Below are 21,467 nucleotides of genomic sequence, written 5' to 3' on the forward strand. Positions count from 1 at the left end.
GTGTGTGTGTGTGTGTGGGCGAAAGGCTAGTCCATCACCAATTGAGAGCTGCTGCACTATTTTATCTTCACCAATGTCTCCCTCTACGAACATAACTCACTATCCAGTAAACACTGTAGAACTCACTCCAAGAGACACACTGTATCCTTTAGGAGAGAGAGAGAAGGAGAGAGAAAGAAAAGAGAGAGAGTGAGAGTGAGGGAGAGAGAGAGAGAGAAAGAGATAGATAATAAAAGAGAGAGAGAGAGTGAGAGAGAGAAAGACAGAAAGAAAGAAAGAAAGAAAGAAAGAAAGAAAGAGAGAGAAAACAGTAGGGGGAGGGGCAGAAATAGAGAGGAAGTGAGAGGGGAGGTATGTAGACAGATGGGGGTGTAGATTTATAGAAGAGAGAAGAGATAAAAAGGTAGCTAGATAGACTAAGAGACAGACAGATAGCTAGATAGACTGAGATACAAACAGATAGCTAGACAGACTCAGAGACAGACAGATAGCTAGATAGACTGAGAGACAGACAGATAGCTAGATAGACTGAGAGACAGACAGATAGCTAGATAGACTGAGAGACAGACAGATAGCGAGATAGACTGAGACAGACAGATAGCTAGATAAACTGAGAGACAGACAGATAGCTAGATAGACTGAGAGACAGACAGATAGCTAGATAGACTGAGAGACAGACAGATAGCTAGAAAGACCTAGAGACAGACAGATAGCTAGATAGACTGAGAGACAGAGAGACAGATAGCTAGATAGACTGAGAGACAGAGAGACAGATAGCTAGATAGACAGAGAGACAGATAGCTAGATAGACAGAGAGACAGATAGCTAGATAGACTGAGAGACATAGAGACAGATAGCTAGATATACTGAGAGACAGAGAGACAGATAGCTAGATAGACTGAGAGACAGAGAGACAGATAGCTAGATAGACTGAGAGACAGACAGATAGCTAGATAGACTCAGACAGACAGGTAGGTAGATATACTCAGAGACAGACAGATAGCTAGATAGACTCAGAGACAGACAGTTATCTAGATATACTGAGAGACATAGAGACAGATAGCTAGATAGACTGAGAGACAGACAGATAGCTAGATAGACAGAGAGACAGATAGCTAGATAGACTGAGAGACAGACAGATAGCTAGATAGACTGAGAGACAGAGAGATCGCAAGATAGACTCAGAGACAGAGAGATAGCAAGATAGACTGAGAGACAGACAGATAGCTAGATAGACTGAGAGACAGAGAGATCGCAAGATAGACTCAGAGACAGAGAGATAGCAAGATAGACTCAGAGACAAACACAAACACACCCTACAGAGCCCCAGGACAGCAGCCCAATTAGACCCAACCAAATCATGAGAAAACAAAAAGAGAATTACTTGACACATTGGAAAGAATTAACAAAATAACAGAGCAAACTAGAATGCTATTTGGCCCTACACAGAGAGTACTCAGCGGCAGAATACCTGACCACTGTGACTGACCCAAAATTAAGGAAAGCTTTGACTATGTACAGACTCAGTGAGCATAGCCTTGCTATTGAGAAAGGCCGCCGTAGGCAGACATGTCTCTCAAGAGAAGATAGGCTATGTGCACACTGCCCACAAAATGAGGTGGAAACTGAGCTGCACTTCCTAACCTCCTGCCCAATGTATGACCATATTAGAGAGACATATTTCCCTCAGATTACACAGATCCACAAATAATTCAAAAACAAATCCAATTTTGATAAACTCCCATATCTACTGGGTGAAATTCCACAGTGTGCCATCACAGCAGCAATATTTGTGACCTGTTGCCATGAGAAAAGGGCAACCAGTGAAGAACACACACCATTGTAAATACAACCCATATTTATGCTTATTTATTTTATATTGTGTCCTTTACCATTTGTACATTGTTAAAACACTGTATATATACATATATAATATGACATTTGTAATGTCTTTATTGTTTTGAAACTTCTGTATGTGTAATGTTTACTGTTAATTCTTATTGTTTATTTAACTTTATATATTCACTTTATACATTATCTACCTCACTTGCTTTGGCAATGTTAACACATGTTTCCCATGCCAATAAAGCCCTTGAATTGAATTGAATTGACAGGGAGATAGCCAGATAGACTCAGAGACAGAGAGATAGCAAGATAGACTCAGAGACAGAGAGATAGCAAGATGTACTGAGAGACAGAGAGATAGCAAGATAGACTCAGAGACAGAGAGATAGCAAGATGTACTGAGAGACAGAGAGATAGCAAGATAGACTCAGAGACAGAGAGATAGCAAGATAGACTGAGAGACAGACAGATAGCTAGATAGACTGAGAGACAGAGAGACAGATAAACCAATCTGCTGCAGCAGTAACTGTCTATATCAAAAACAGACATGTATAATCTGAAGTGTTAGTGTGAGAAAGAGAGGGTGAGAAAAAGTATGACTGCTCTGTGTGTGTGTGTGTGTGTGTGTGTGTGTTCTAATTGCTGTCAGTAGTCTGAGATCTAGATGATCTGTGATACTGCGGACTGCACCAAGGCCTGTTACTATAGCAACAGGTTGGGCGAGGCAAGCAAGTGTTTTTGTGAATGTGTGTGTGTGTGTGCATATGTGTGCGTGTATGTGTGTGTGTGTATATGTGTGTGTTTGCTTATGTGTCCGTGTATGTGTGCGTGTATGTGTGCGTGTGTGTTTGTGTGCCCGTACACAAGTGCAGCATGGAGTGATTTTGGTCATGGTGGAGCATTTAAAGAGGTTATCAACGTTAATGAACATTTTAAGAAATAATGATGGTGATCACTGAGCTCAACTCGTTATAAAAATGAAGGTGCTGTAAAAAAGATTGGGCCTCAATGAAAAGTTACATTAACACTTAAACATGCAATAATGCAGAAATCGCTCCGCCATTTCTGGGTTGCAAAAATTCTAATAGTCACATAAATGTCAGTTGATGTGACAAAACTAGCAGTCATTGTATAGATAATCATTGTACCATCTGAACTGCTGTGAAATAGATATTGTTTAACCCAAAATATGTTGTGTACTGTATTTTCATCTCTTTGAAGTGAGTGTACAAAACCGAAAGTTAAAGATGCAAAAATGCAACGTCAGAAGGGGAGGCATAGAAATAGTGCACATAGAACAGAATTACCACTTATTAGACTTGATTTCAATGAGAATGACAGGTCTATAAATCTTTTTCTATGGGAATTTGGTCGGGTTGCCCAAAAAGTGACATATTGCAGCTTTAAATAGCTTATTGATGTAATAGCTTTAAAGAGAGAGAGAGAGAGATACGTCAGGGAAATGGAGTGAGAGTGAACGATATACAAAAACAAGATAAAGAGAGAGAGAGAGAGAGAGAGATCACCATGGAGATGAGGAGAGCTGTTTCCTGTTTTAGAGGAATATATCATCACCTCTCCACCCTCCCCTCTCCTCCTCTCATCCCCCATCTCTCTCTTTCTTTCTACCATCTCTACTGTATCTCTCTATTTACCCATCTCTCCATCATCATATCACTTTACCACTATTTCTACATCTATCCACCCATTCATCTTGCAATACTGTAGGTTATTTTCCTATATTTACGTGCTGTCAGGATGTTCTGGGTAGGGTAGGGGGCTCACGCCGTCAGCTTCCCCCTTGCCCGGAAGGGTAGCTTCCCATCTATTTCTCCCCCCACTCCTCATACACCGTCTAGTCAGGATGTTCTATCTGTCTGTCCTCCCCCCACCCCACTCCTCATACACCGTCTAGTCAGGATGTTCTATCTGTCTGTCCTCCCCCCTCCCCCAGCCCTCATACTTAGTCTATCTATCGCCATCTCTCTCTCTCTCTCTCTCTCTCTCTCTCTCTCTCTCTCTCTCTCTCTCTCTCTCTCTCTCTATCTATCTATCTATCTATCTCAATTCAATTCAAGGTGATTTATTGGCATGGGAAACATATGTTTACATTTCAAAAGCAAGTGAAATGGATAAACAAAAGTGAAACAAACAATAAAAAGTGAACCGTAAATATTACTCACACAAGTTCCAAAAGAATAGAGACATTTCGCATGTCCTATTATGTCTATATACAGTGTTGTTACGATGTACACATAGTTAAAGTACAAAAGGGAAAATAAATAAACATAAATATGTGTTGTATTTACATTGGTGTTTGTTCTTCACTGGTTGCCCTTTTCTTGTGGCAACAGGTCACAAATCTTGATGCTGTGATGACACACTGTGGTATTTCACCCAGTAGATATGGGAGTTTATCAAAATTGGATTTGTTTTCAAATTCTTTATGGATCTGTGTAATCTGAGGGAAATATGTGTCTCTAATATGGTCATACATTTGGCAGGAGGTTAGGACGTGCAGCTCAGTTTCCAGCTCAATTGTGGGCAGTGTGCACATAGCCTGTCTTCTCTTGAGAGCCAGGTCTGCCTACGGTGACCTTTCACAAAAGCAAGGCTATGCTCACTGAGTCTGTACATAGTCAAAGCTTTCCTTAAGTTTGGGTCAGTCTCAATGGTCAGGTATTCTGACACTGTGTACTCTCTGTATAGGGCCAAATAGCAGTCTAGTTTGCTCAGTTTTTTTGTAATTTCTTTCCAATGTGTCAAGTAATTATCTCTTTGTTTTCTCATGATTTGGTTTGGTCAAACTGTGTTGCTGTCTGGGGCTCTGTGGGGACTGTTTTTGTTTGTGAACAGAGCCCCAGGACCAGCTTGCTAAGGAGACTCTTCTCCAGGTTCATCTCTCTGTAGGTGATGGCTTTGTTATGTAAGTTTTAGGAATCATTTAGTTTTAGGTGGTTGTAGAATTTAACGTCTTGTTTCTGGATTTTGATCATTAGCGGGTATCGGCCTAATTCTGCTCTGCATGCATTATTTGGTGTTTTACGTTGTACACAGGATTTTTTGGACAGAATTCTGAGTGCAGAGTCTCAATTTGGTGTTTGTCCCATTTTGTGAATTCTTGGTTGGAGAGTGGACCCCAGACCTCGCAACCATAAAGGGCAATGGGTTCTATAACTGATTCAGGTATTTTTTGGTATGTCAAATTTTATGTTGCTTTTGATGGCATAGAAGGCCCTTCTTGCCTTGTCTCGCAGATTGTTCGCATCGTTGTGGAAGTTACCTGTTGCGCTGATGTTTACCCCGAGGTATGTTTAGTTTTTTGTATGCTCTAGGGCAGTGGTTCCCAAACTTTTTATAGTCCCGTACCCCTTCAAACATTCAACCTCCAGCTTTGTACCCCCTCTAGCACCAGGGTCAGCTGTACCCCCTCTAGCACCAGGGTCAGCTGTACCCCCTCTAGCACCAGGGTCAGCTGTACCCCCTCTAGCACCAGGGTCAGCTGTACCCCCTCTAGCACCAAGGTCAGCTGTACCCCCTCTAGCACCAGGGTCAGCTGTACCCCCTCTAGCACCAGGGTCAGCTGTACCCCCTCTAGCACCAGGGTCAGCGCACTTTCAAGTGTTTTTTTTGTGCCATCATTGTAAGCCTGCCACACACAAACTATACGATACATTTATTAAACATAAGAATGAGAGGGAATTTTTGTCACAACCTGCTCGTGGGAAGTACAAAGAGCTCTTATAGGGCCAGGCCACAAATAATAATACAATAATAATAATTTTTCTCTTTATTTAACCATCTTACATATAAAACCTTATTTGTTCATTAAAAATTGTGATGAACTCTCTACAGGTTAATGAGAATGGTGTGCTTGAAAGGATGCACATAACTCTGCAATGTTGGGTTGTATTGGAGAGATTCTCAGTCTTTAATCATTTTCCACACACACAGTCTTTGCCTGTATTTCATTTTCATGCTAGTGAGGGCTGAGAATCCACTCTCACATAGGTACGTGGTTGCAAAGGGCATCAGTGTCTTAACAGCGCGATTTGCCAAGGCAGGATACTCTGAGCGCAGCCCAATCCAGAAATCTGGCAGTGGCTTCTGATTAAATACAATTTTCACAGAACCGCTTGTTGGCATTTCGATGAGGCTCTCTTGTTCAGATATCAGTAAGTGGACTGGAGGCAGGGCATGAAAGGGATAACGAATCCAGTTGTTTGTGTCATCCATTTCGGGAAAGTACCTGCGAAATTGCGCACCCAACTCACTCAGGTTGTCACGTCCTGACCATAGAGAGTCCTTATTTTCTATGGTGGAGTAGGTCAGGGCGTGACTGGGGGGTTCATCTAGTTTATTATTTCTATGTGGGGTTCTAGTTTTGTTTTCTATGTTGGTGATTTTGTATGATTCCCAATTAGAGGCAGCTGGTAATCGTTGTCTCTAATTTTGGGATCATATTTAGGTAGCTTTTTTCCACCTGTGTTTTGTGAGATATAGTTTATGTGTAGTTGCATGTTAGCACTCCATTGTCGTCACGTATCGTTTAGTCTTTATTGTTTTGTTGTTTGGTTCACTTATTTCTAAGAAAAGATGTGGAACCCAGATCACGCTGCACGTTGGTCCGAGTATGCTTCCAACGATCCTGACACAGGTGCTTCGCAGTATCACATTTGACATTGTCCATAAGCTTGAGTTCAGTTTCACACAAAAATACCATACAATGGTGAAAAGACCCGTGTGTTGTCCTTGTCAATGCAGACAGAGAAGAGCTCCAACCTCTTAATCACAGCCTCGATTTTGCACCGCACATTGAATATAATTGCGGAGAGTCCCTGTAATCCTAGATTCAGATCATTCAGGCAAGAAAAAATATCACCCAGACAGGCCATTCGTGCGGAAAACTCGTAGCAATGCAAGCGGTCAGACAAGTGAAAATGATGGTCAGTAAAGAAAACTTTAAGCTCGTCTCTCAATTAAAAAAAACGTGTCAATACTTTGCCCCTTGATAACCGGCTATGTATGCACCACCTATGTATGCACCTATGTATGTTTGTAAAAGTGTTACATGGTCACTGCCCATATCATTGCACAGTGCAGAAAATACACGAGAGTTCAGATTAACAAAGTTAACCATTTTCACTGTACTGTCCAAAACATCTTTCAAGCTGTCAGGCATTCCCTTGGCAGCAAGAGCCTTTTGGTGGATGCTACGGTGTACCCAAGTGGCGTCAGGAGCAACTGCTTGCACGCGTGTTACCACTCCGTCTCCCTGTCAAGGATTTTGCACCATCAGTACAGATACCAACATGAGCAGCAGCTACATTTGGCTACATACAGATGTTTTTTTTATTTTTTTATTTTACTAGGCAAGTCAGTTAAGAACAAATTCTTATTTTCAATGACAGCCTAGGAACAGTGGGTTAACCGCCTGTTCAGGGGCAGAACGACAGATTTGTCAGCTCGGTGATTCGAACTTGCAACCTTGCAACTAGTCCAACGCTCTAACCACTAGGCTACCCTGCCACCCCTGGTTAGTTGAATTCCTGCAAGAGAGTAACAGTTAATGTAACAGGATGTCATTAATTGACTAGGCTACCTGTGTTTGACATTGTGTTGTTATTTCGCTGAACACTAGATGGTTAAATTTTATTTTTGGCAGTGAAAATAGGCTACTCAGGCGAGAGAAGAAAAACTCACCCAAATGTATAGCCCCGTTGGAAAATCTAAATGGACTGTTTGAAAATGGGAAGATTTTTACATGTTTTTCTAAATAAATAAAAAAATAATTTGTAAAAAAATAAAAAATAATTGGCGTACCCCCGACGGCATTGCGTACCCCAGTTTGGATATACCTGCTCTAGGGTAAAGGTGTCTAGATGGAATTTGAATTTGTGGTCCTGGCAACTGGACCTGTTTTGGAACACCATTGTTTTTGTCTTACTGAGATTTACTGTCAGGGCCCAGGTCTGACAGAATCTGTGCAGAAGATCTGGGTGCTGCTGTAGGCCTTCCTTGTTGGGGAAACCAGATCATCAGCAAACAGTAGACATTTGACCCTCTCTTTCTTTCTCTCCTGGTGTATGGTCTGTCTGTAATGGCTGTAAACAGTCTATTGTTAGTCTGCTGCACCTGGCTAGAGGGTTAGATGGCTAACAGACAGATGAGGGAGTGATCTCGCTCTCTCTCTTCTCTATACACTCTCTCTCTCCCCCTTCCTTCCTCCCTGCCTCCCTCCCTCCCTCTCATCCTCTCTCATCCTCCCTCCCTTCCACTCTCTATCATTTCTCTCTTTCTCTCCCTCTTTCACACCCTCAGTGTCTCCATCTGTCTCTTTTTACTGCATATTTAGTCCTGAATGCCGAGCCTTGCTGCCAGAAAACAGCTGGTGGGAGTGGTTGTGTGTGTGTGTGTGTTCACGCGTGTGGGCAGCAGCCGTATAACTCACATTTGTGTGTGTCCCACTCCTACTGCTATATAAACTAAATGGTTCTTGAAACTGATGTAGACTGCTGTAGAAACAGAACTGGACTGTTATATAAACTACATGGTTCTTGAAACTGATGTAGACAGCTGTAGAAACAGAACTGGACTGTTATATAAACTAAATGGTTCTTGAAACTGATGTAGACAGCTGTAGAAACAGAACTGGACTGTTATATAAACTAAATGGTTCTTGAAACTGATGTAGACAGCTGTAGAAACAGAACTGGACTGTTATATAAACTAAATGGTTCTTGAAACTGATGTAGACAGCTGTAGAAACAGAACTGGACTGTTATATAAACTAAATGGTTCTTGAAACTGATGTAGACAGCTGTAGAAACAGAACTGGACTGTTATATAAACTAAATGGTTCTTGAAACTGATGTAGACAGCTGTAGAAACAGAACTGGACTGTTATATAAACTAAATGGTTCTTGAAACTGATGTAGACAGCTGTAGAAACAGAACTGGACTGTTATATAAACTAAATGGTTCTTGAAACTGATGTAGACAGCTGTAGAAACAGAACTGGACTGTTATATGAACAAAAGTGGACAGTGACTTAAAATTAGGTCCAATGCAGCCATTTATATTTCAATATCAAATCAATTCTGAGTAACAGTTCATTACCTCACTGTGATTGTTTTCAAAACCACTGCTGGCTTGCTTCTGAAGCTAATCAGGGTTGGTCTTGGTCAGTCCCTGGTTGGGAGACCAGATGTTGCTGAAAGTGGTGTTGGAGGGCCTGTAGGAGGCAACCTTTCCTCTGGTCTAAATTTTTTTTTATCAATGCCACAGGGCAGTGATTAGGGACATTGCCCTGTGCAGGGTGCTGTCTTTCGGAAGGGACGTTAAAAGGGTGTCCTGACTCTCTGTAGTCACTAAAGATGCCATGGCACTTATTGTAAGAGTCGTAGTGTTAACCCCGATGTCCTGGCTAAATTTCCACTCTGGCCTTCATACCATCATGGCCACCTAATCATCTACAGTTTACAATTGGCTCATTAATCCCCCTCCTCTCCCCTGTAACTATTTCCCAGGTCGTTGCTGCAAATGAGAATGTATTCTCAGTCAATTTACCTGGTCCAATAAAAAAAACATGTCAAAAATAGCTTCTTAGTAAATAGCAATTTATCAAGCAAGAATTTAGCTGGGACTGTCTTGGAGTGGGCTGAGTGGGGAGGGGGAAACTAGCTGTTATTGGCAGAGAGGTTTGGAACTCTATTATTGGTCTATCAGCTAATGTACTGACCTGGCAGGTCACCCGGCAGGTCAAACTCGATCCCACCAAAACAGACTGAGATTTCAGGTGGTCATTTCAAACTTTTGTCTTTGGCTATGCCGGATTAAGTGATATGACATGCTATTCTATAAAATAATTTCTCCGTAATTAATATCACCTGATTGAGCTAATCATGTAAATGTAATTAACTAGAGTCGGGCACCACAAAATAATATTTATAGAGCTGTTATCTTCCGAATAAACTCTTAAAGACCTAGTAATATTTTACATCAATAGCAGTCAATATTAATCGTCCTCTTAATTCAGTCTCATCTGATAGTTGTAAATTCTTGGTTATCTGCACGAACCCTGGCTAACAAGTTGAATCAGCAATACAAAATTGGGTTGAATTATTTATTTACTAAATACCTAACTAATCACACAGAATTACACATACACATAATTAAATCATAACTTGATTACAAATTACGTCATAAAGGAAAATGTCCCTAGCGGGCGGAACAGATATGACAGCTTGTTACACAAAGGAAAAGGGCTGGGTTTGAGTGAAAGAGCGGGAAGACTGAGGAACAAAGGTGAAGCTGTGCTATCGTAAATACAGTATCTTATGCATTCTAAATTACCTCCCATTTGGAAAAGGAAAATGCAATAAATATTTACTCTGAGATGCGCTTCGGTAGGTTGGTGGTAGATGGAAGGCCGTGTTTCCCAACCGAGTCCTTTGAAGAATGCCTCTGGTTGTCAATTGGATACGTTTTAGTAACGTCGTTGTGTGGTAGACAGGATACTCTGTCTGTTCCTTTCTAACCTGCGTTTGCATCTGCTGTTGCTAACTCAACGGCTAGGAGATATCACTTCTGTACTGAATAAGAGTTAAAAGTTCATACCATTTGCAACCCAAGCTCACGCTGATGTTGGCTTCATTCTGTAGTTATTATCTGAACCATTCTGACATCGGACCATCGTCCTACATCCTCGGAACAGGAGGTTATATTGTCGTCAAGGGATTATATAGGAAGGGAGAGGAGGGCGTGTTTGAAAAGTTTTATAGCCCATGTCCCTTCACAGGAGTGGGCCACTGATTGAGCAGCCCTATTCTTATGAAAACCCAAATCTCACATTTTAGAAGCTAAAATGACATTTCATCCCATCATGAATAATTTAATATTCAAACATTTAAATTGAACAACAATTCCATGTGAATCTGATAACTCTGATGTGTAGACTTTCCACTGTAGAGTTTATATAATCTTATCACTGATGAGAATGTCTCAGATGACAACCGAACTGACATCATATTCATTCATATTCAAGTACCACCGCATATGTTCAATTGTTCGGATTAGCAGAACATAGTTAATTTCCCCCCACCTACTGATGTTCCCAGAATCTCTATGTTAACTAAAGGTTTTGCAAATGTAACCTCAGTAGGGTAGAGCGAGGAAAAATGGGGGAAGAGGTATTTATGACTGTCATAATCCTACCCCCCAGGCCAACGTCATGACACAGCTCTTACACTAAAAGGGCATTATCATCATTCTCACAATTTCACAGCATTTTTCCAACTTCATAGTGTGAAAATATGTATAAAACACAGGAAAATCACATTTCTGACTGCACTGAATTTGACTGCTGTAGACTCTAAGGTCTGTGAAATTTGATCTCGTTTGACACAGGAGCTTTGGAGTAAGCGAATCAGAATGCAGATATGATCTACTTTTGTCAGTGCACACACATACTTACGCACGGCACGCACACACACACATGCACCCACGCACGCACACACGCACACACACACACAAACACACACACAGACACACAGACACACACACACGGATACCATCTACATTCTTCTCCTAATAAGTGTAACTGAGCTGCCAAATCTTTCACTGTTCTTTCTGTTCTTTATCAGTGTTCTTTCTGTTCTTTCAACAAAAACCCCCTGCAGTACATCCATGAGTGTCTGTCTGTGTGTATGTGTGTGTGTGTGTGCGTGTGTGCGTGTGTGCGTGTGTGTGTGAACCCCATGCAATAACAGTATAGTAGGAATACAATGTCTTTCTCATTTAATTGCTTCTTGGTCTTTAACGAACGGAATGTTCAACTGAGCCAGGAATATTTGATATTTTCACAGGAATCAAGGAACGTGTAGGTGTTGGTTTGTGACTGTCTTGGAGAAGTGTGTGTGTGTGTGTGTTGAACTAATAACCCCTAATAATGATAATATCTCTATAAGAACTAGCTAATAGTGTAACTCTCCATTATGATTGACAGAAAACAAGTACATTCTCAATGTGTAGTGTGTGTGTGTGTGTGTGTGTGGGTTGGACAATACATCACATTGTACTCTGTAGGAGTGATGGAGTCTATCTGAGACAAACGAGCATTCTTGATAAGATCACTTCCTCATAACACTTTTCTTGGAGGGGGTATAGGCCTTCATAGACATTCATAGAGTAGAATAAATAAAATATTAATTAGTATCATGGTTTGATATGAAATAGTATCTTAGCTAGTGGAGGAGAGGTTTCTGCATGTATCTGTTGTCATCAGTGCTTCAAGACTCCAGTCTGTCTGTATAAAACGAATACTTACTTAAGCAGGATTCATTTCCCCTGTCATGGCACAGTGCTATAATAGCACACTACCCCCATGTCAAGAGAGAGGTTATTGGCCCAGGGTGGAAACTCAGAATACTAGACATTGAGGAAATTGAAACAACTTCTATCAGCGTGTACAAGTCTGGGACAGTAATGGTGCAGCACATCCTCAAGCAGTTCCAGCAGGAACAGCAGGAAAATCTCTCTCTCTGTGATGACTCCCCCGTCCTGAGTGAGTCTGACCACACCTCTTCAAACTGTCCTGCAGACAAGGATAGTCACCCTCCCCCTACCCAGCACTGAACACACCCAGGTCCCACAACTGCATTGCTCCTCCATCATTGAGAAGGATACATTCACAGAGCTGGAGGGAGACATGGTGGAGCTCAGAGAGAGAGTCCACACAATCCCGACAGAACAAACCCACAAAACAGACCAGCACAACAACCCTCCCCCCACAAGATCCGGAGGGCAGAAGGTTGAGATCGACGGCTGTCTGAGACAGCTGGCTGCTCTACGGACTGAGGTGAGAGAACTTAAAGAGGCACACATGGCACTGAAGTAGGAGGTGACAAAGCTGAGGTGTGACAGAGAGCAGGACGCTCCCCCAGAGAAGCCAGCAGAACAGCCCACCTCAGACCCGGACCACAACCTCAACACCACAATGGGACAGACAACATAGGACCCACCAACCCAACAGACCGCACCCCCTCCTAACAGCCCCCTCGTCAGCTCCCCTGACAGCTCTATTGACAGCCCCCACACATCCACTGAGGACACACAAATGCCAGAGATTGTGCTCCTCATTGACTCAAATAGCAAATACATTCAAGAGGATAAACAAAGTGGCTAAACTCTGGTGCCCAAACACAAGGCATGCCCTGGAGCTGTTGTCAGAGGACAGACTAGGGGCCCCCAGCATCATCATAATTCACACCAGCACAAATAACCTGAGGGCCAAACAGTGACCACAGCACTCAAGGGAGTGATTGAAAAATCTTCTTCCACTTTCCCCAACACACAAGTGGTTATTTCCACCCTGCTACCACGAAAATAATTTCACCCTGCCACCATACAGCGGGTGTATGTAAGCATATTGCGAGACTATGCCTCAAAACTTAATGTCTACCTGGCCCACCTCTCTACCCTGGACTTGAACAGCCTTTTACGACCAGGTCCACCTCTACAAGGCAGTAATCCCTGGTCACACACTATATAGGCCACACCATATCAGACCTGTACCCCTTCTGCCCCTCCCCATGTCCCCCGCCCCTGCGGCAAGTACCTCAACATGACAGCAGGACATATGCCCAGGCCATGAGCAGAGCAACAGGCTCAACCCCCACAATTACACCCACTAAAGCCCCATCCTGCGACCTAAGAAGTAAGTATCCAACGCTCAACATGCTCTGCTCACACCAACTGTAATGGTCCAGGCCTAAACCACACAAAAATAACACTAGACACAATTGAACACAAAGCTTTTACTATCTAATCCTGGAATATACAAGGTCTGAGGTCATCTGCCTTTGGCCTAAAGAGCAGGAACCCAGACTTCATCAAAGAAATTGGAAATACAGACATTGTCATCCTACAAGAAACGAGGTATAAAGGAGATTGACCCACTGGTTGCCCTCTAGGTTACAGAGAGCTGGTAGTCCCATCCACCACACTACCAGGTGTGAACCAGGGAAGAGACTCAGGGGGTATGCTAATTTGGTATAGAGCAGACCTAACCCACTCTATCAAATTAGTCAAAACAGGAACATTTTACATCTGGCTAGAAATTAATAAGGAAATGATCTCCACCGAGAAAAAATTCCTCATGTGTGCTACCTATATCCCCACCAATAGAATCCCCATCCTTTAACGATGACAGCTTCTCCATCCTAGAGGGGCCCATGGACATGTTTCCAGGCCCAGGGACATGTACTAGTCTGTGGCGAACTAAATGTCAGAACTGGACAAGAACCTGACACCCTCAACACACAGGGGGACAAACACCTTCCTGGAGGTGACAGCAATCCCTCCCCCATATGTCCCCCTAGACACAACTATGACAACATAACCAACAAAAATCAAAAATGGTTTACAACTCCTGCAGCTCTGTCGTACGCTGGGTATGTACATATCAATGGTAGGTTTAGAGGGTACTCCTTTGGTAGGTTCACCTATAACTCATCTCTAGGCAGTAGTACTGTAGACTACTTTATCACTGACCTCAACCCAGAGTCTCTTAGAGCGTTCACAGTCAGCCCACTGACACCCATATTAGATCACAGCAAAATCACACCCTACTTGAGCCCAGCTATGTTCAATCATGAGGCATCAAAGCCAAAGGTACTGCACAATATTAAGAAATGCTATAGATGGAAGGAAAGTAGTGTGGAAATCCCTTCTAGACAATTTCCTGAACAAAATGTTTCACTGTAATAGTGGAGGTGTAAACTTGGCAGTAGAAAACCTAAACAGTATATTTGACCTCTCAGCCTCCCTATCAAAAAAAATGAAACAGACAACCCAAGAAAATGAACAACAATGACAGATTGTTTGATGAAGAATGCAAAAACCTAAGAAAGAAATTGATAAACCTATCCACACAAAAACATTGAGACCCAGAAAACCTGATTCTTACACCTTCAGTATGGTGAATCACTAAAACAATGCAGAAATACACAACGGAAAAAGAAGGAACAGCATGTCAGAAATCAGCTAAATGTTATGGAAAAATCCATAGAATCTAACCACTTCTGGGAAAATGTAAGACCCCGGTAGTCAATACACGGACGCAGACCTCCCTTCTTCACAAAAAAAAAAACTTTAGGAGACGGGTGAAGTGGAGGACCGAAAATACCCCTGATGCAGGGATTCGGAGACATATCTTTCCATAGCCTCCGTCTCCGACTGTGAGAGGGGATTCACGTGACTCCTGGGAAGTGCAGCGTCTACAAGGAGATCGATCGCACAATACCCCCGTTGATGGGGTGGTAATTGAGTCGCCTTCTTTTTGGAGGAGCATATTCAGGGGGAATGCACACGGTGGAGACCTGGTCTGGACTCTCCACCGTAGTAGCACCAACGGAAACCCCTAAACACCTACCAGAGCACTCTCGCGACCACCCCGTGAGAGCGCTCTGTGGCCAAGGAACAGTGGGGTTATGACAAGCTAACCAGGGTAGGCCCAGCACCACGGGAAACACAGGAGAGTCAATGAGGAAGAGACTAATTCTCTCCTCGTGACCCCCTTGCGTCTCCATAGCCAGGGAGATGGTGGCTTCCCTGATTAGCCCTAATGGTCGACCCTAATCCTAATGGTTGACTATCCAGAGTGTGTACCGGGAAGGGTCTAACCACAGGAATAATGGGGATCCCTAAACTAAGGGCGAACGCTCTGTCGATAAAGCTCCCAGCTGCGCCTGAATCGACGAGTGCCGTATGCTGGAAATGCGGAGAAAACGCAGGAAAACAAACAGGTACAAACAGGTGGACAACAGAGGACTCTGGATGAGAATGGTGCAGACTCACCTGGGGTGACGCCAGAGTGCCCTGCCTGCTTCCTCGACTCCCAGAGGGACCAACCCGGCACCGACCAGCAGTGTGCCCTCTGCGGCCACAGATGGTGCACGTGAAGGCCCCTCCTCCAGCCTCCTTACGTGCTGCCCCTCCCAGCTCCATGTGCAGAGACGCATCCCACTGGGACTGGCTCCGGATGGGACGGGTAGAGGTAACCCCGGTTGCGCTGGTCGAGGTACTGGAGAGACTTCCTGTATCTCCCAGCGGTCCATGGTCTGGGCAAAGCGATCCATCATGGCACCGAGATGATGCAGCATTGCAGAGTGTTCCTGGACGAAGTCCTCGACTCCTCTGACTGGGGTACCTGCTCCTGCTGACTCCATGGTGGGTGTGAGATTCTGTCAATGGCGTGTGTACTGGGAGTAGAGTCAGGTGCAGGAGAGCAGAGAGTTGTGAACAGGCACACACTTTATTTAGGCAGGAGAAACCAACAGACGGACGCCACTGCGTCGAAGTCACAATAATATTGTATAAAAACAATAACATACCTCGTGAAATAAAACACGGAATAAACGCATACCAGTAAAACGGTTCAACATAGACACGTAACACAAAACAATCTCACACAAAGACATAAGGGGGAACAGAGGAATAAATACATGTAGTGTGATTGGGGAATGAAAACCAGGTGTGCAGGGAACAAGACAAAACAAATGGATAAATGAAAGATGGAGGGGCGATGGCTAGAAAGCCGGTGATGTCGACCGCCGAAGGCCGCCCGAACAAGGAGAGGGGCTGACTTCTGCGGAAGTCGTGACAGAGAAGGGGGGGGGACCCAGTTTTTCAATTAAAACAAACACAAACACAAACCCTGTCAACCCCAGCACACACAGCAAATAAAACTGTGTTGAGTAATGGTTATGGAGCCCTTAAGGTGCACACATATACTCAGAGGCAAACACACACACGCTTGCACGCACACACAAAATACACAAACACGCACACATTCAAAACACACACACACATATTCAGGGATGATAAATGGTTATGGGGACCTAAAGGCCTGAAGGAACTGGACTCCATCACGTTGACTAACTAACCAATCACAGCCTTCATGTACAAATAATGATGTCTAATATAGCGAGTGGAGGAGAGAAGAGGCACTCTATAACACTCTATACACTATAACACTCTAAAACACTATAACACTCTATAACACTCTATACACTATAACACTCTAAAACACTATAACACTCTATACACTATAACACTCTATAACACTATAACACTCTATACACTATAACACTCTATAACACTCTATACAAAATAACACTCTAAAACACTATAACACTCTATACATTATAACACTCTATAACACTCTATTCACTATAACACTCTAAAACACTATAACACTCTATAACACTCTATACACTATAACACTCTATAACACTCTATACACTATAACACTCTACACACTATAAAACTCTATACACCATAACACTCTATACACGATAACACTCTATAACACTCGATACAATATAACACTCTATACACTATAACAATCTATACTCTATAACACTATATAAGACTCTATACACTATACAACTCTATACTCTATAACACTCTATACACTATAACACTCTATTCTCTATACACTATAACAATCTATACACTATAACACTCTATACACTATAACACTCTATTCTCTATAACACTCTATACACTATAACACTCTATACTTTATCACACTCTAAAACACTATAACACTCTATAACACTCTATACACTATAACACCCTATAACAATTTATACACATTAACACTCTATAACACTCTATACACTATAACACTCTATACACTATAACACTCTATAACACTCTATACACTATACCACTCTATACACTATAACACTATACACTCTAACACTCTATAACACTCTATAACACTCTATACACTATATCACCATATAACACTCTAAACACGTATAACACTCTAAAACACTATAACACTCTATACTCTATAACACTCTATACTCTATAATATTCTACACACTATACCACTCTATACACTATAACACTCTATACTGTACAACACTCTATACACAATAACACTCTATACTCTATAACACTCTATACTCTATAATATTCTACACACTATACCACTCTATACACTATAACACTCTATACTGTACAACACTCTATACACTATAACACTCTATACACTATAACACTCTATACACTATAACACTCTATACAATATAACACTATATAACACTCTACACACTATAACACTCTATACACTATAACACTCTATAGAATATAACACTCTATCACACTCGATACACTACAACACTCTATACACTAAAACACTCTATACACTATAACACTCTATACTCTATAACACTATATAACACACTATAACACTCTATACACTAAAACACGCTATACACTATAACACTCTATAACACTATATAACACACTATAACACTCTATCACACTCGATACACTACAACACTCTATACACTAAAACACTCTATACACTATAACACTCTATACTCTATAACACTATATAACACACTATAACACTCTATACACTATAACAATCTATACACTATAACACTCTTTACTCCATAACACTCTTTTCTCTATAACACTCTATTCTCTATAATACTCTATAACACTCTATACACTATAACACTCTATACACTATAACACTCTATACACTATAACACTCTATACAATATAACACTATATAACACTCTACACACTATAACACTCTATATACTATAACACTCTATAGACTATAACACTCTATAACACTCGATATCCTACAACACTCTATACACTAAAACACTCTATACACTATAACACTCTATACTCTATAACACTATATAACACACTATAACACTCTATACACTAAAACACGCTATACACTATAACACTCTATAACACCATATAACACACTATAACACTCTATACACTATAACACTCAATACACCATAACACTCTATACATTATAACACTCTATAACACTCTATTCACTATAACACTCTATACACTATAACACTCTATACATTATAACACACTATAACACTCTATTCACTATAACACTCTATACACTATAACACTCTATACTCTATAACACCCTATACTCTATAACACTCTATAACACTCTATACACTATAAAACTCTATACAGTACAACACTCTATACACTATAACACTCTATACACTATAAAACTCTATACAGTACAACACTCTATACACTATAACACTCTATACACTATAAAACTCTATACAGTACAACACTCTCTACACTATAACACTCTATACACTATAAAACTCTATACAGTACAACACTCTATACACTATAACACTCTATACACTATAAAACTCTATACAGTACAACACTCTATACACTATAACACTCTATACACTATAAAACTCTATACAGTACAACACTCTATAAACTATAAAACTCTATACAGTACAACACTCTATACACTATAACATTCTATAACACTCTATACACTATAACACTCTATACACTATAACACTCTATACACTATAAAACTCTATACTGTACAACACTCTATAACACTCTATACACTATAACACTCTATACACTATAAAACTCTATAACACTCTATACACTATAACACTCTATACACTATAACACTCTATACACTATAACACTCTATACACTATTAAACTCTATACAGTACAACACTCCATACTCTATAACACTCTATAACACTCTATAACACTCTATAACACTCTATACACTATAACACTCTATACACTATAACACTCTATACACTATAAAACTCTATACAGTACAACACTCTATACACTATAACACTCTATACACTATAACACTCTATACACTATAAAACTCTATACAGTACAACACTCTATACACTATAACACTCTATACACTATAAAACTCTATACAGTACAACACTCTATACACTATAACACTCTATACACTATAAAACTCTATACAGTACAACACTCTATACACTATAAAACTCTATACAGTACAACACTCTATACACTATAAAACTCTATACACTATAACACTCTATACACTATAAAACTCTATACAGTACAACACTCTATACACTATAACACTCTATACACTATAAAACTCTATACAGTACAACACTCTATACACTATAACACTCTATACACTATAAAACTCTATACAGTACAACACTCTATAAACTATAAAACTCTATACAGTACAACACTCTATACACTATAACATTCTATAACACTCTATACACTATAACACTCTATACACTATAACACTCTATACACTATAAAACTCTATACTGTACAACACTCTATAACACTCTATACACTATAACACTCTATACACTATAACACTCTATACACTATAAAACTCTATACAGTACAACACTCTATACACTATAACACTCTATACACTATAAAACTCTATACAGTACAACACTCTCTACACTATAACACTCTATACACTATAAAACTCTATACAGTACAACACTCTATACACTATAACACTCTATACACTATAAAACTCTATACAGTACAACACTCTATACACTATAACACTCTATACACTATAAAACTCTATACAGTACAACACTCTATACACTATAAAACTCTATACAGTACAACACTCTATACACTATAAAACTCTATACACTATAACACTCTATACACTATAAAACTCTATACAGTACAACACTCTATACACTATAACACTCTATACACTATAAAACTCTATACAGTACAACACTCTATACACTATAACACTCTATACACTATAAAACTCTATACACTATAACACTCTATACACTATAAAACTCTATACAGTACAACACTCTATACACTATAACACTCTATACACTATAAAACTCTATACAGTACAACACTCTATACACTATAAAACTCTATACAGTACAACACTCTATACACTATAAAACTCTATACAGTACAACACTCTATACACTATAAAACTCTATACACTATAAAACTCTATACAGTACAACACTCTATACACTATAAAACTCTATACAGTACAACACTCTATACACTATAAAACTCTATACAGTACAACACTCTATACACTATAACACTCTATACAGTACAACACTCTATACACTATAAAAATCTATACACTATAAAACTCTATACACTATAACACTCTATACACCATAAAACTCTATACACTATAAAACTCTATACACTATAAAACTCTATACACTATAACACTCTATACAGTACAACACTCTATACACTATAACACGCTATACACTATACAACTCTATACACTATAACACTCTATACACTATAACACTCTATACACTATAACACTCTATACAGTACAACACTCTATACACTATAAAACTCTATACAGTACAACACTCTATACACTATAACACTCTATACACTATAAAACTCTATACACTATAACACTCTATACACTAAAACACGCTATACACTATAACACTCTATAACACTATATAACACACTATAACACTCTATCACACTCGATACACTACAACACTCTATACACTAAAACACTCTATACACTATAACACTCTATACTCTATAACACTATATAACACACTATAACACTCTATACACTATAACAATCTATACACTATAACACTCTTTACTCCATAACACTCTTTTCTCTATAACACTCTATTCTCTATAATACTCTATAACACTCTATACACTATAACACTCTATACACTATAACACTCTATACACTATAACACTCTATACAAT

The sequence above is a fragment of the Oncorhynchus mykiss genome, chromosome 7 (genome assembly GCF_013265735.2).
Source record: "Oncorhynchus mykiss isolate Arlee chromosome 7, USDA_OmykA_1.1, whole genome shotgun sequence".
In the NCBI taxonomy this organism is placed as follows: Eukaryota; Metazoa; Chordata; class Actinopteri; order Salmoniformes; family Salmonidae; genus Oncorhynchus; species Oncorhynchus mykiss.